Here is a 13810-nt window from a genome sequence, read left to right as displayed (position 1 = left end):
GGGGTGAAGGAGGATGTTTTTTTCCCTAAGTCAGATTGCAGGCACAGTAACACTGGCTTTTTGTTATGTATCTGCTTTCTGGGACTATCTCTGAGTTTTATTTACTGTTTCACAGTATCACAAGGAACCCAATTTCCCTTTCTTTTGAGTATCCACTTCAATGCATCATCACAGAATCCCTAACTACATAAACAGCACCAATCCCAAGTTGGTGTTAGCTAGCTTTTCTAAAGAAATAAATGGAAGGATCATCAGGGCAACATCTGAACTTTCACAGTTCAAGAGTTAATTTGAAGTGTTCTGCTGTCAGTGGTGCAGCCTTATCAAAACAGTGGAGAAGAAGGTTAATACATTACATATTTGTGTGGACAAATGTGGACAGAAATATTTTTTTCACTTCAAGGCACATGAAAATCCTGTCCAAGATAATTCTGAATTCTGCATCTCCTCAAGCGTGTAGATGCAAACTGTATTGGCATTGGTCCTTTCCGTTCTGTAAGACAGCATGTGGCCACAAGAGAAAAGAAGCTATTTAGTTTTTATTTGTTTTTGACTGCTCTGATTGCTTGACTGGTCTACTTATCCCAGGCCAGATACCCTAGATATCACATGGATCTGTCATTGCAAGCTAGGCTCGTTTTATCAGGGGTAGAGGTAATTTTCTTCATGGTGGCTGGTATGGGACTGTGGTTTGAATTCTGGTTGGGAGCAGCATTGATAATGCAGGAATGTTTTCATTTCTGCTGAGCAGGGCTTGCACAGTGTCAAATCCTTTGCTGCTTCTCACCTGACTCGGCCGGTGAGGAGGCTGGGTGTGCACAAGGAATCAGGAGGGGACACAGCTAGGACAGCTGACCCACCTGACCTAAGAAATATCCCAGGCTACCCCACATCACACTCAGCATGTAAAGCTGGGGGACGAAGAAGGAATAGGGGAAGTGAGTGAGCAGTTGTATTAGACTAATTTGCAGCTGGGGTTAAACCATGTCACATCAAGGAATATGGATCCAAAATGCCATAATTGCTGGTGGATGAAACCATACCATCAATCTGTAATTTCAGAGCTGGAGGTTTCTGTCAACCTCTCTTAAGCTCGATCTGCTACAAATACTTACCCCTGAGTAAAGAGGGCTGACCTAAGAGCATAAACTGGCCTGGCTACATGATGGCTGAGATTGAGGAGCTGGGAAAGAAATGACCACACGGAATGCTTTGGTGATGTCCCTATTTTAAGCCTTGTCATTTTTCATCATAATTTTGTGGCAGAGTTTTGAAGTCACCAGCATGGACAATGTCAAAAGAAATAAAAAATTCTGGAAGGGATGTGATAAGAGGCCTACAGCTGAAAAGAAACCAAACTTCTGAAGAGGTCCAGGATCAAAGGACATGGTAAATGTCAGCAGGATGGTACTTCTGTCATGTTACAAGACACACTGCAGGAAGTACAGGAGAACAAGTTCTGCAACAGATCAGAGCCAATTATCAAAGTAATCCCATTTGGCCATAAAAATATCTAGTCATTTAATACTGCTAAGCCTTGTTTGTAATCACAAAACTTAATGAGAACAACTTACACTGAAAGGAAAGAAAGGAAATCTCTGGAGTAGAAAGGCTGCTAAAGAGGACGCTGACAAATGCAAGCAAATTTGAGGTTTTAACTTCTTTTATATAGGCCATACCCTGTTCATAGAGGATTTTTCTTTAATCAGTCAACTCAATGTTGAAGCCAGCTACAAGATTATGCAGGCACGCTTTTGTTTTCACACTCTGTGCCATGTAGGCAAGTCTCCCAATTAAGAAAAGGTTTCTTTTGTTTGCATGAGATTCTGTTTAATTTCCGGCAGGCAGATTCAGAAATAATTACCATCTATATAGAGGGATGAATAGCAGTCAAACCTAGAATTCTCATTACCCACCAGAATTTCAAAGTGAATTTAACTTCTAGGCAAGCATTTGGCAGGTCTGAACAAAAGGGAAAAGGTATTGGATGAAAGTACTGGTGTCAAATTTAAATTCTTAACAGCAAGAATGATATTTTGTAATGTCCAGCACCTCAAATCTGAGAAGAGCCTGAGAGTAGTCTCAGAATTCTGAGAAGGATTCACGTGTCTTTTGAGAAGTCTGGCTCCTCCTTGCCACATCTAAGGCATATTGGAGGTCTCAAATACTAGAGAATGGTTTGGTCAGGTGAGGACAGTAGTGCCATACGTAAAGGATTTTAGCCAGTTTACATTCCTGATGGAGGGATGTAAAGAAGATGGTTCTCAGCACTTCCCAGCAGTAGGACAAGAGGCACTGGGCACAAACTGAAATACAGAAAGTTCTGTTTAAACATTAGAACAAACTTTTTTTATTCAAAGGATAAGTGGATAAATGAACAGGTTTTCCAGAGTTGCAGAGATATTGAAAACTTGATTCTACATGACCCTGAGCAACCTACCCTTGTTGACCCTACTGGAGTGACTGCTGTTGGAACAGATTATCCAGTTATCTTCCAGCCTTTATTATTCTGTGGGTCTGATACAATAGCTCTAATTCTCTGTACTTATGCAAATGTAACATATAAGCAAAGCTCCTTCTCCTCTTATGCTTAGAAAAACAGAGCTAGTAAAACCCACTGGCAGGATAATGTATGGTTAACAATTTCAGCCCTTTAGAATGCAAAGATTATTAGAATAAATAAAATATTACACTTAGCTGTATTAATGTCCCCTGGCTGGCATTATTCTCCCTGGTGACAGTGCTATTGAACAACTGGGTACAGCAATATAAAGGTTTAATGTCTGGCTACATTTAATATTGAACTCTGAAACAGGCAGTGCCTACGATGGCTACAGGTCTGTCAGCATTTTCAAAGTTTTATAACAGCCATGAAAACTCATGGAGTATAGAAATGAGTCAACCAGTACTTATAATTGCTGGCATTTAGCACCAGTGATGATGACTAAGAATCTATATTTGAAATACCTGGAGTTGGTGGAGTCCAAATACAAATCCTAGGGAAAATCAACTAAGCACTACATGTTTGTGAATTAAATACACTGAAATGTGTGCAGCTTGTAGAACTTTTAGGCGATTGCTTAAAACCATATTTATTCACACACACACACACCACAAACATATTTGGTTACCATACAAAATAAGTATTGCTTTGATTTGGTTTTTCTAAGGCAGAATATTGCCATGTTTGGCATTCATCTTCCTACCCTTTCATTAGCAGAGGTGGTTGCATTTCAGATTTCAGAAATAATGTTTAGGGAATTCCCTGAGGCATAATCTTCAGTGGCGATGTCACTCATACGTGTATGTATCTCATACACTCAAATGCAGTTTGACAGCATGCAAGTGGTCTTTGCTTTCTGCATTAACCAACTTCACAAAAAAAAAGGAAGTTGAAACAAAAATTCAAGGAGTTAGAGTCATAATGTCTGAAATGTGTCTCTGAGAAGGACCTTCACAACAAAACAGATGTCCCAAGATGATAGGTTAGATTTTTTTTATGTGTCAGTTTATGTAATTCATCTGAAAGAGGATGGATCTTACAAATCACATGTTAACATAATTTACAATTATCCAAAAGAATCCTGATGTGTTTCACAGACCTCAGCACAAACTCCATATCTCTATGGTATCCACCTCAAGGCTGTCAGTCACAATTACAGATGTGCTGCAAGTAAATCAGAGGACAAAACAGTGGCTAAAGAGAAATCATGCTTGACCTTCAGGCTGAGCAGATTAATTTAACCACAACTTTGTCTGAAAGACCTACAGATAGCTGGAGTCACAGTCAGCAGGAGACATATCCACCAGAAGATGAAAGGCTGAGTCAGGTCTCACAGATGTTAACCCGAGGTTAAGACACACATTAATTACGTTTGTGTTCTCAGGCTGGTCTTTGAGTTACAGGTTTTTAGTGCTTACACCTTTGCAGTTTGCATTACCAAATTCAGTGACTGACTTCAATATTTACATTCAAGTTATTCACTTGCATAAATTCAAGTATTTTTTTTCTGGGAAAACCAGCAGATTAAATATGTTTCTTCACTGAAAAATCAACTTTTTAATCAAAATGTAATTTGCCAGTAGGGATACCATTTTTCAGCACAAATATTCTAACATTAATTCCTCCTGCCTCTCTTTTCTCCCTCCCTCAAATGACAGTTTTGGACAACTGAAGTTTTTCAGCTCTGTCTACCTATGTCTTTGATTTTTGATTCCCCTCCCCACCCCCTATATTTATATATGTCTTCGATACATATTTATGTTTAGGGATACAAGCCTAAAAAAATAAATAACATATTTCTGGTATTCTGAACCTCATATTGACATAAAATATCACTTATATTTTGCCTTCATGTATATTTTAAATATAACTATACCAAAATTTAGCGTAATCCAGGATCTCAGGTATGGTAACCTAACACTGGGGAAAGGTATAAGGAGTAAAACAAAGAAGATAAAAATGTTGTTACTGTGTGATTCATAAGAAAACATACCAGCTGGTTGATTTATTTAAAATAAAACAAGTAATTGTAATTTTCCTTCCCATGTTTCAAGTCTTAAAAACACCTCCTATGATAAATACTAATCAATAATTCTTAATCAAACATATTTTAAGACTCAGTTGACAGGTCTACAGACAACTTCTATAGACTAAGCTTGCTTCTTCTTCTATTAAACAAGCATACAAAAAATAAAGTGAAACAGAAATTTTTTGTCCATATTTTATATTAAGCATCTCAAACAATTGAGGAAAAATGTTGAGTTTCAAGTCTTATGAATAGTGGAGGGCAAAAGCCAAACTAGTTCATGATTGGTATATAAACCTGAACTAAAATTTACAGATGCACTTCACAGCAATTCTACTAGAGATTCACATAAAAAGTTGTAATCCCTCCTGCTTTCTGTCTTCTAGCTCTTACACTTTTCCTGTTTCAGATCCTACATTCAATACCTACACACTGAAATGAATTTAATAAAAAGAAAGCAGAATTTATTTGCATCTCTGAAAAGATGGGAGAAAGCTGAATACAAGTGTTTTCATTTCAGGGGTCAGGTGCCAGTAGCAAGACATGAAAGAGTTAAAACCAAATAAAGAGATTTGAGTGCAAAACTGCACCACATTACCTTAAAAGGCCAACATGTATTCGCTGCCATAAAAATATCCAAATTTCTCTATAAAGCTGTTTCAGGTATCTTGTACAACGAGACCATGCTACCATTATAATTCAAAGATGATAAAATTTGAACAGAAGTAGAAGAAACCAAACATGAACAGCAAACATTTAAACTGCATTCAGTACTACAGAACCCTTTCTTTTATTTGAATAAGAGCATTCTAGAATATCTAAAGAAAGTTTTATGGTTTTTAACTAACAAATTGCAAAGAAATGTAAAATTAATGAAATCAATTCCACACCTAGAAAACGTGTTTTGAATGGAGGATTCCTATTTTCCCCTCCTCTCAAACTTGTTTCTGTGTTGGATGGGTACATTTCAGTGAAGTATCTAACACTTGTGGTCATACCTCAAAGAGAAGAGCTACAGACCACTACAGGTAATGGCTGGGTTTCATCTAAGACCTAATTCACCTAATATTCACCTAATAATTTTATTTTACATTTCTGGACTACAGCCCAACCCAAAGCAAGCAGCGCACTGTCATTTTTCTATGGAATGTCTACCAGAAACACTACCTGAGAAGGGCAAGGAGAGTCCACGGAACTGAGAGCAGAGAATGATTTTGCCTATTATCACTTTTCTATCTGGAATAATAGATTCCTTTCAGAAGGAATATTTTGATAGTGAGGGTCAAAGATCTACTTTTATAAACAAACTGAGATTAACAGTACTGTAAATAAATACAGAGAGAATAAAATACTATTTACATGAAAAAGTACTGTAATATTGTATTTATGTTTCTACCTTCTTAAAACTTATAAGTAGATTTTTTGGAAAGAAAGTAGAGATATTCTTTAGTGAGTAGTATTTAATTACTTAGATACCGCTAGTATTACTAGCTGCTGTGGATATTTTTTCCTACTTGGGGAACACAGTACTCAACACAGCAAGAAATGCTTCTGAGAGTATAATTTCCTTAAAAGATAGAAATAATTAGCACTAGAAGGAAAAAAAAAAAAAAAAATTCCCCACAACGAAGTGCATAGATTAGCCTGCCTGGCTCACTCACTCATTCATTTTCAGCATGTGGCTGCACACAACACAGTTAAATCAGTTCTTTATTATTTTATAATGTTAAAGGTTATTACCACAACACACAAAAGGGATAATAGCGGGTTCTTAAATTAGCATTTGCTTAGCTCAAATGCCACTGCACTAATTCCTTTCCTTAGAATCTAGCACAAACAGTATTGCAAATCATGCTTACAGAGTGGTGGGCTTGTGCTGTCTCCAGAAAGGGACACATCTCCTCTGGAGAACAGGAATGAATTAGAAGGGACAGCCCATGTCTCACTGCCACTTTGCAGGTTCTTCAAACACTACACACTGACCAGTGTGATCCAAAGATGACATTAACTCTCAGGACTTAAAAAACTCTTGTCAATCCAGATTACTCTCCTGCCTGGCTAAAATAATGGGAGATTTCTGCTAACACTACAAAAGTATTCTGGGAATGAGAACTCTATCTGCAGTTTTATTAGGATGACTTTTGAGTGAGCACATTGGGAATTCCCAAGTGGAAAGCTGTTGATGCCATAAGCATTTCCCTGTAGTACAAAATAAAATTTGTATATTATTATTATTATTATTAAGCTTTAGGCCACCAACCACTAATTAGAACTTTGCACAGGACAGACGAGAGCACACTACAGCTGTTCAGGCAACAAATGAATCTGCTGCAGAGGAGCATCACTCCTGTTGGCTTACTGCAAGTGGGATGACAAATGTTCTCCATCTTCAATTATTCCAGGCAGGACAAAAAACTGAGGACCAGAGAAGCTGCAGGTATTTCTGAGTGCTTTCAGCCTGCAATCTGATGAGATCCTAGCAGCCACTTTCATCTGGAGCCACTTTCATAAGAGAGTCTCCCCAGATTTTTTTTTCTTCTGCACATGGTCATGATGTAAAAAGATGACAAGTGTTCATCTAGAGGAATGCACAGGGACTTCCAGTGCAGCTTTCTTGGGATATATTACCAAGTCCTGCCTGCAGGACTCAAAGCTGTAGGGCCTTTACCAGAGATGATCCTGGATGTGTGTCAAATCCTACACCTCTCTTTATGGGCAGCTTCTCCATTGTAGTGGGGAGACAGCTCTAGGAACCAGCACCCTTCTGACTGTGCATGCCCCCTGAAAACATGGAAAAACTCCACAGAAAGCTGACATGAGCTTGGAAAGGAATCTTGATGAACACTTTTCATGTTTTTGGTCATCTAGACTACCTTAAATGCCATTCAGAAAACAGAAAATTTGTATAAGTTTATTTCACTGTCATCTGGCTCCTGCTGATTTCTGGTGCTGAATTCTCCAAAACCATCTCTACTACCCTGGAACACACCCTTTTCACTAATGACATTTCAAGGACTGAGAGATCTATTTGTCCGTCTGGCATCAAGGAAGGTTCTTTTATTTTATTTTATTTTTTCCCCCAGCAAAGAATACTTACATTAATAGTTCATTTTTTTCCTCTTTTTAAAAATAACAGCATAGTGCATCCAGATGTCAAGACACCAGGAGCCACCAAACAAACCAAGCACTTGAATCCACAAACAAACTGAACTTAGCATTTATGAGATGTATTTTGCTTACAAGTGAGCTTTTCACAGATTTAATAACTTGAATATCCCATCCTGCTTGTAAAATCATATAAAACCTAACAAAAATCTCTTCTGCAGGATTAGACCTTTACAGGTATTTCCCTCACAGCACAAAGAGCAGACCAATATCAAAGGGCATGCTGTGTTTATGAACAAGCTCTCTCTCTGCTCCAGTTGCCAAATTTATTCCTGTAATGCACTGATTGTTTGATAGTCCTTTAAAATGGAATTTCTCTCCCTAGTTTTCTGGATATACAAAAAACCTCTACTGCTTTCCACTGCCACACTGTCATCCTTCACTATGTTCTATCTCTTCCCTTCCATAAAGTTCTATTGGCTATTCCCAACACTGAGGATACTACATGTCTGACCTATCATTTCACCCATTGTTCCAGTGAAGGCCCTCTCCCTGAAAGCCCATCATTATGATTGCCAGTGCCTGTACAGCTTTGTTTCACACCTGTCTTGAATACTGAATTCAAACCTGAGAATTCTTAAAAATAGCAGTGTCACTTTATCAGTCTCTTCAACAAAAAAAGTAAGAGAGTGAATATATAGTTAACAACTTTCAATTTTATGCATTAGATGTGTCTGTGCTCAAGACTCAATATTATAAATGTCTTGCTCTATTTGAAAGCATGATTTGTGTACTGCGTACTTGAAAGAGCAAAACAGAAGTGTAGCAGGCATACAAACTTGTGAATTTACACACCCCTGCGGCCATCTCCAATCACTTTTTACACAAAGAGCACAGTCACACAACTACATGGTCAGACATTAGGTGTATTTACTGCAAACCAAAAAATAACTGTCCAAAACCTAATGCTGGCTTATCCAATAATCCATTTTGTCAAAAATGTTGACCACAAGCTGCCATGGGACTTCACAGCAAACCTGAAGGTCAGTAAACAGGAGGTGTTTCAGACTAAAGGAAAAAGATAAAAAGATCAATTTCTGAGCTCAGGACTTTTATCTAAGATATTTTTCCCGGGCATCTATATTTTATACAAAAGATAATGTGGGTTGGTTTCATCTGTAACCAAAAGGCAAAACCAGAGCAAGATTCCCCTTGGAGAGCAGATTTCTGCTACAGTCAGGAAGCCAACACACTCTTGGAGCTGTGGTGCAGAGTGTTTCCAACACGATGTAGCTGGAACTAACAACAGGGATGGCTGCTTCCTGGACCAGCCCTAAGGACATTTAAGACACAGCACTCCAGGGAGAGCACTGCTGTTGCTTACTTCCAGGTGGAAGGCATGGATCACAGCACCAAACTAATACCCAGATAAAACATTTGTGTCCTCCAGACTGAGATGGTGTGAAATACAATTCTTAGTCTCTGTTGTTTTTCCTTCAGCATCCCTCCTGGGATATGACCACAAGCAGGGCATGCACCCAGGATAAAATGGGATTTTTGCCACATCCTCTGGCTATTTTCCTTGGTCTTATTTGGAGTGAACTTTGAATAGTTGGTCTCATCTGTGCCCAAGCCTCCACACGACTGCCTGGAGACTGAACTAGTTGTCAGCTTTATTTATTGTGTAATAACAAATAGCGAGTCTGGATCTCTGGTTCCCACAAGAGCCCATATGCCCATATCATAACTTTCTCCTTTTAGGGTTGCTTTTCCTGTCCTAATTTATACTTCCTAAGTTACAGTACATACATTTACATGGTTAATGTTCATATTGCTGAGATTACACCATTGTGATGCATGCAATATAAATGCCTAGACAGATGGATGCAGTATCACAGATTTCTGAAAGGAGGAGAACTTGCAAAGCCAGAAGCTCACACTTCAAGAAACCCATTTGCTGGCACAAGGGTCACTGAAAATAGATCTGAATGCTTAAGAAGCAGTGCAATACTCTTAAATAAAGTAATGCTGACAAAGGTATACACTCTTTCCTAGAAATAGGCTCTACTCTGTTAGGCTGCCAGGAAATAATTGTCACAAAAATTCTGCTCTTTTCAAATCTATGATTTATAAGAGAGTAAGTGCAAATCTGCTAAGTAAAGGAAGCCAGTGGGAACGGCCACTTTGCCAATAGCCTTTCTCTTTAAATAAAAATTGGTACTAAAATGAGATATCTTATTAATTAAACCAGGATCAGTCCAGCAGCTTTAATGCTTCACATATAACTCACTGAATGAATTTTTTCTAAGTGAGAAGTCACGATACAAGTCTAAATCACTACAGAGTAAACAATTTGGAGTGATAACAGGTGAGAGGTCTCTGGAAGAGAGCATCTCCCTCCATGTATTAATAATACAGCAATAAGACAACAGGTGCTGTTCTGCCAAGCTCTTTTGATATTTAGATACAATAAACTTGCTTCTCCAACCCACAGAGAATGAAAAAACAACCCCAAACTGGGTACAATGAGACAAAAGCAATGACTATAATACTGGTGCTAATAAAATAAAAAGTAAAATTGTTACTCATGAGCACTTCCCTCTCCTGGGGAGACATATAGGTATTATACGGAAATCTTAATATTTCAGTTCCATAAATTCTGATTTTCAATTCCTTTCTGATTAAACAACAACAAAAAAAAAATTGCAGGCTTACTGATTTTTAAAGGTTACTGGCAAGATAATGCCAACATATTAACGGAGCTTGCTTGAAAAGATACAGAGGTCAAAAAGAAGCAAGTGATAATTAGAGCAAAGAACCTAAAGCTGGTGAAATTCAAAAAGTCATGCAGATGCTATAGGAAATATACCTTTCTCTGCATAGCTGTGCCATAGCATGTTTCTACAGCTTGTTTCAAAGTCTCCCTTTGCCTTTCATCTTACACATATTTCAGCACTGTTGTTATGCAAGATGGGGAATCATTCATTTTAATGTGATACTAAGCATATTACCACAAAACCAGAAAGAAGCTACCGATTTACTGAGTATCTAATTAAAAAGCTCCACAATTCAAATTCTTTGCAGCCCCTCACTGCACATAAAAGATTTAATGCTGCATCTGAAAAGCCACATGTACAAAAAGCAAAGAATTTGTAAATGTTTCTGATATTTGCTTATTCTTTTCCTCCCTCTTGTTACAAAAGCCACAGCTATCACTCTCCTAAAGTGCTAATAAAAGCAATTTAATGACAGGTAGATTTGCTGGTTTGTAGCTTCTTTGAACCCCCAACACACTCACTAAAGGAAAGTAACTTTAGCTAGGAAAGAGATCCTCGCAGCACGATGGTGAATAATTCATCATTGCATTTTTCTTTTCATCTCATTTTGTGCCAGTAACGTACACAACTGAAAATATTGCAAAATCTAAAAACAACCACAGACAAGGAATTCCAGCAGCAAAATACACATTAAACTAGCAGGCAGGTTTCCCCAGCTTATATAATAACAGCTTTAGCTCGACAGAACCCCCATCACTCACCGAGGACTGAATTCACTTGAACAAAAGCGGAGCCCAGTCACCAAATGCAGCTTTGCAGGACTCTCAATGCAAGATGCTCCTGTCTGCTGTTCGGTTCACACTTGCCTTTATAACTAAGCCAACCAACAACATTCAGCTGCTGAACCTGATGAATTATAAAACGGTAGCTCCCAGACTCTCATATTTTACATCACAGGGGGTGGTCATCCAGCATACACACTGCCTGTGTACATATATTCTGCTATAACTCATCCTGATAAACACATCAGTGCTGGCAGCAGTGACAGTAATTGGTGCTCAGGATGTACAAGCACAAACCAATAGAGCACACTCCCACCTTCTGCTCTGTGCAACATCTCTACCTGTCAATCACTGCACCTTGTTAAGGTGGAATGAGCAACTGCACTTGGGGGAGAGGGAAAACTCAGAGAAGAAACCATCTACCAACACAAATTCTGCACTTAAACATTTCTTAATGCAGTAGTAAATGTAGCTTCAGTGTCCTCTAGGTAACAATTTTCACGATTTTTTCCTTAATCTTCATAAAAATCTTCCCTTCTTAAAGACACAGTTCTCATTTAGCGACTAACACAGGGTTCATTACTTCTACTATCATGAATGGAAATTATTCAGGCAAATTCCAGGAGCACCAGCACAGATAACCTAAAAGCATTACTCCAGGCAGAATGACTGTTAAAAGCAACATACTTGTTAGGTGAAATTCTGTGCCCATTTTAAAATCCTCCTAAAAATGCTGAAAGGTTTTAAGACCATACTCTAAATTATAAGGATGTATTTGTAATGCTCTTCACTTCTCTAATACTTTCTTTTTCCCATATGCTTGCATAGCTTTTAAAGTCAATATATAGATACAAAAATAACAGAAACAAACACCTAATTACCATTAATCCAATCAATTAAATGAAACATTTTCAAATGGGATTAATTACAGCAATAAAAATCACAATTGTTGCACATGCCACAACTTAACATTCAGAATTAGCCCCTAACAAGCAAAGCTGGTTATGGTAATGGTAAAACCCAGCTAGGGATCAGCCACTGGAAAGGCACTTGTCTGGTAATTTTTTATGAGAGAGCAGAAGTTGCTCTTTCAGAGTTGAGCTCCAGGAATTTTGTATGTGGTTTACACAAACTCAAGGCTATTTGTTTGAGGATAGAGTGGGAATGAACACTTTATGCAAGAGGATTTTTTATTTCTACATCACTGATGATGATTCTCAGAGGGTTCCATTTGGAACCTGAATGCTTGATCCAGCTCCTTATATTTCCCATGCCTGAAAAACTCCCCAAGTTTTTGGTGCCATGAAGAAATGCTGTTCTTGGGAAGGTGAGCACAGTTGTGTGAGCGGTGCATTGCCTGGATGCTTTTCCACGAACAACTGGGCTGAGGAATGCAAATGAAGCCTGCGCCGGCAGCCCCAGGCAGAAACCCAACCCTTCTCACCATCTGGACCGACTGATGTGCGTCACAATGTGGGAACAGGGTGTTGCATTTCATGCATAGCAAAAGCTAGTCCTATATGTGTGTGTATATATATCCCATTCCTCCTGTACTCAGCTGCTTGTTCCACCCCATTCCTCATTTGTCTCTGTGTTCAGCACCTTTACTATCTGAGAAAAAAAATCACTCCAGGCCAGAGGCATGAGCAGTGTTTCTGCATGTGCTGCTGGCTCTTACTACAGAAGACTGCATGAAGGAAAAGCTCTCTAGAGTTGGGTGGCAGAATGCAGGGGAGACATATCAGGATTTAATCAGAGCAATGGTCTTGATGTCTCTGTCTTTCTCAGAGGAAAGGACAGCTGAGATCCAATATCTGGATTTTCCAGTGACACTGACCAAGAATAATCCAATATGGGCAGAAAATATTCCAAATTATAAACCCTGGTTCATTAAGAAGCAGAAAAAAATAAACCTGTGCTACTGGATCTGGCTTTTAGAGCCAAATTCTATTCTCAGGGGCTTACATAGTTCATGTGCACATCATGGAGGCTCCCTAAAATGGCCTGATTACTATAGTTTGTTGTCTTGTGCACTAATTAGGGTTTTCTGACCTATTTTTTATAAGAGACAGTTTTAAACCATATGTGCCAGAATGCCCTATTTTCCTTTTTGTTTTGCCTTAACCATTCAGACTCTAGGAGGCCTCCCAAGGATCTGTGTAAACATGACACTGCCTTGTAACAATTTGCTACCACATGAATAAGGCACAAGCAATGCATGGTTGAATGTCCTTGACCAACGTAACACTCATGCTAAAATTCAGCTCCCACTTACTGAAGAAAATGTTTGTAAAAGTGACCAATATCTCACTAATGTAAGCCACAGCAATATTTCATAGCTGTGTGTAGGCGGCATACATAAACCAGAGTCTGCGGCATTACATAAGATCCACCATTCCAAGAGAAATTGCTACCCTGTTTCACACTTGCAATTTTAAATTAGTTTTCCCGGCTTCCATGTTACCTTTCCATGGGTAATACAGCTGATACTGCCATAACAGTCAACAATGTGAACAATGTGGTGTTCTGTAAAAGTGCTACCTTTGAGGTGATTTGATACGCTCAACACACGACCCATGTCCTTGGGGCTCTCTTATTACATTCTAGTCCAGAATGT

General features: G+C 38.6%; 1 protein-coding gene across 34 annotated transcripts in view; it reads right to left on the bottom strand.

Moving 5' to 3' along the window:
• The window catches only part of DLG2 (discs large MAGUK scaffold protein 2), a 981924-nt gene that overhangs the window by 104511 nt on the left and 863603 nt on the right, over nt 1–13810 (bottom strand). Inside the window, exon 1 of one of the 34 annotated variants that reach the window (XM_038138266.1) lies at nt 11173–11676. The exons of the other annotated variants lie outside the window; for them this stretch is intronic. The gene's annotated coding sequence lies outside the window, so the exon portion shown is untranslated. Of the gene's footprint in view, nt 1–11172; nt 11677–13810 lie in introns of those variants that run through there. 34 annotated transcript variants of the gene reach the window in all.

This window comes from Motacilla alba, chromosome 1 (assembly GCF_015832195.1).
Source record: "Motacilla alba alba isolate MOTALB_02 chromosome 1, Motacilla_alba_V1.0_pri, whole genome shotgun sequence".
Classification (NCBI taxonomy): domain Eukaryota; kingdom Metazoa; phylum Chordata; class Aves; order Passeriformes; family Motacillidae; genus Motacilla; species Motacilla alba.
Note: the sequence above shows the minus strand (reverse complement) of the source record. Positions and strands in the feature narration are given on the sequence as shown.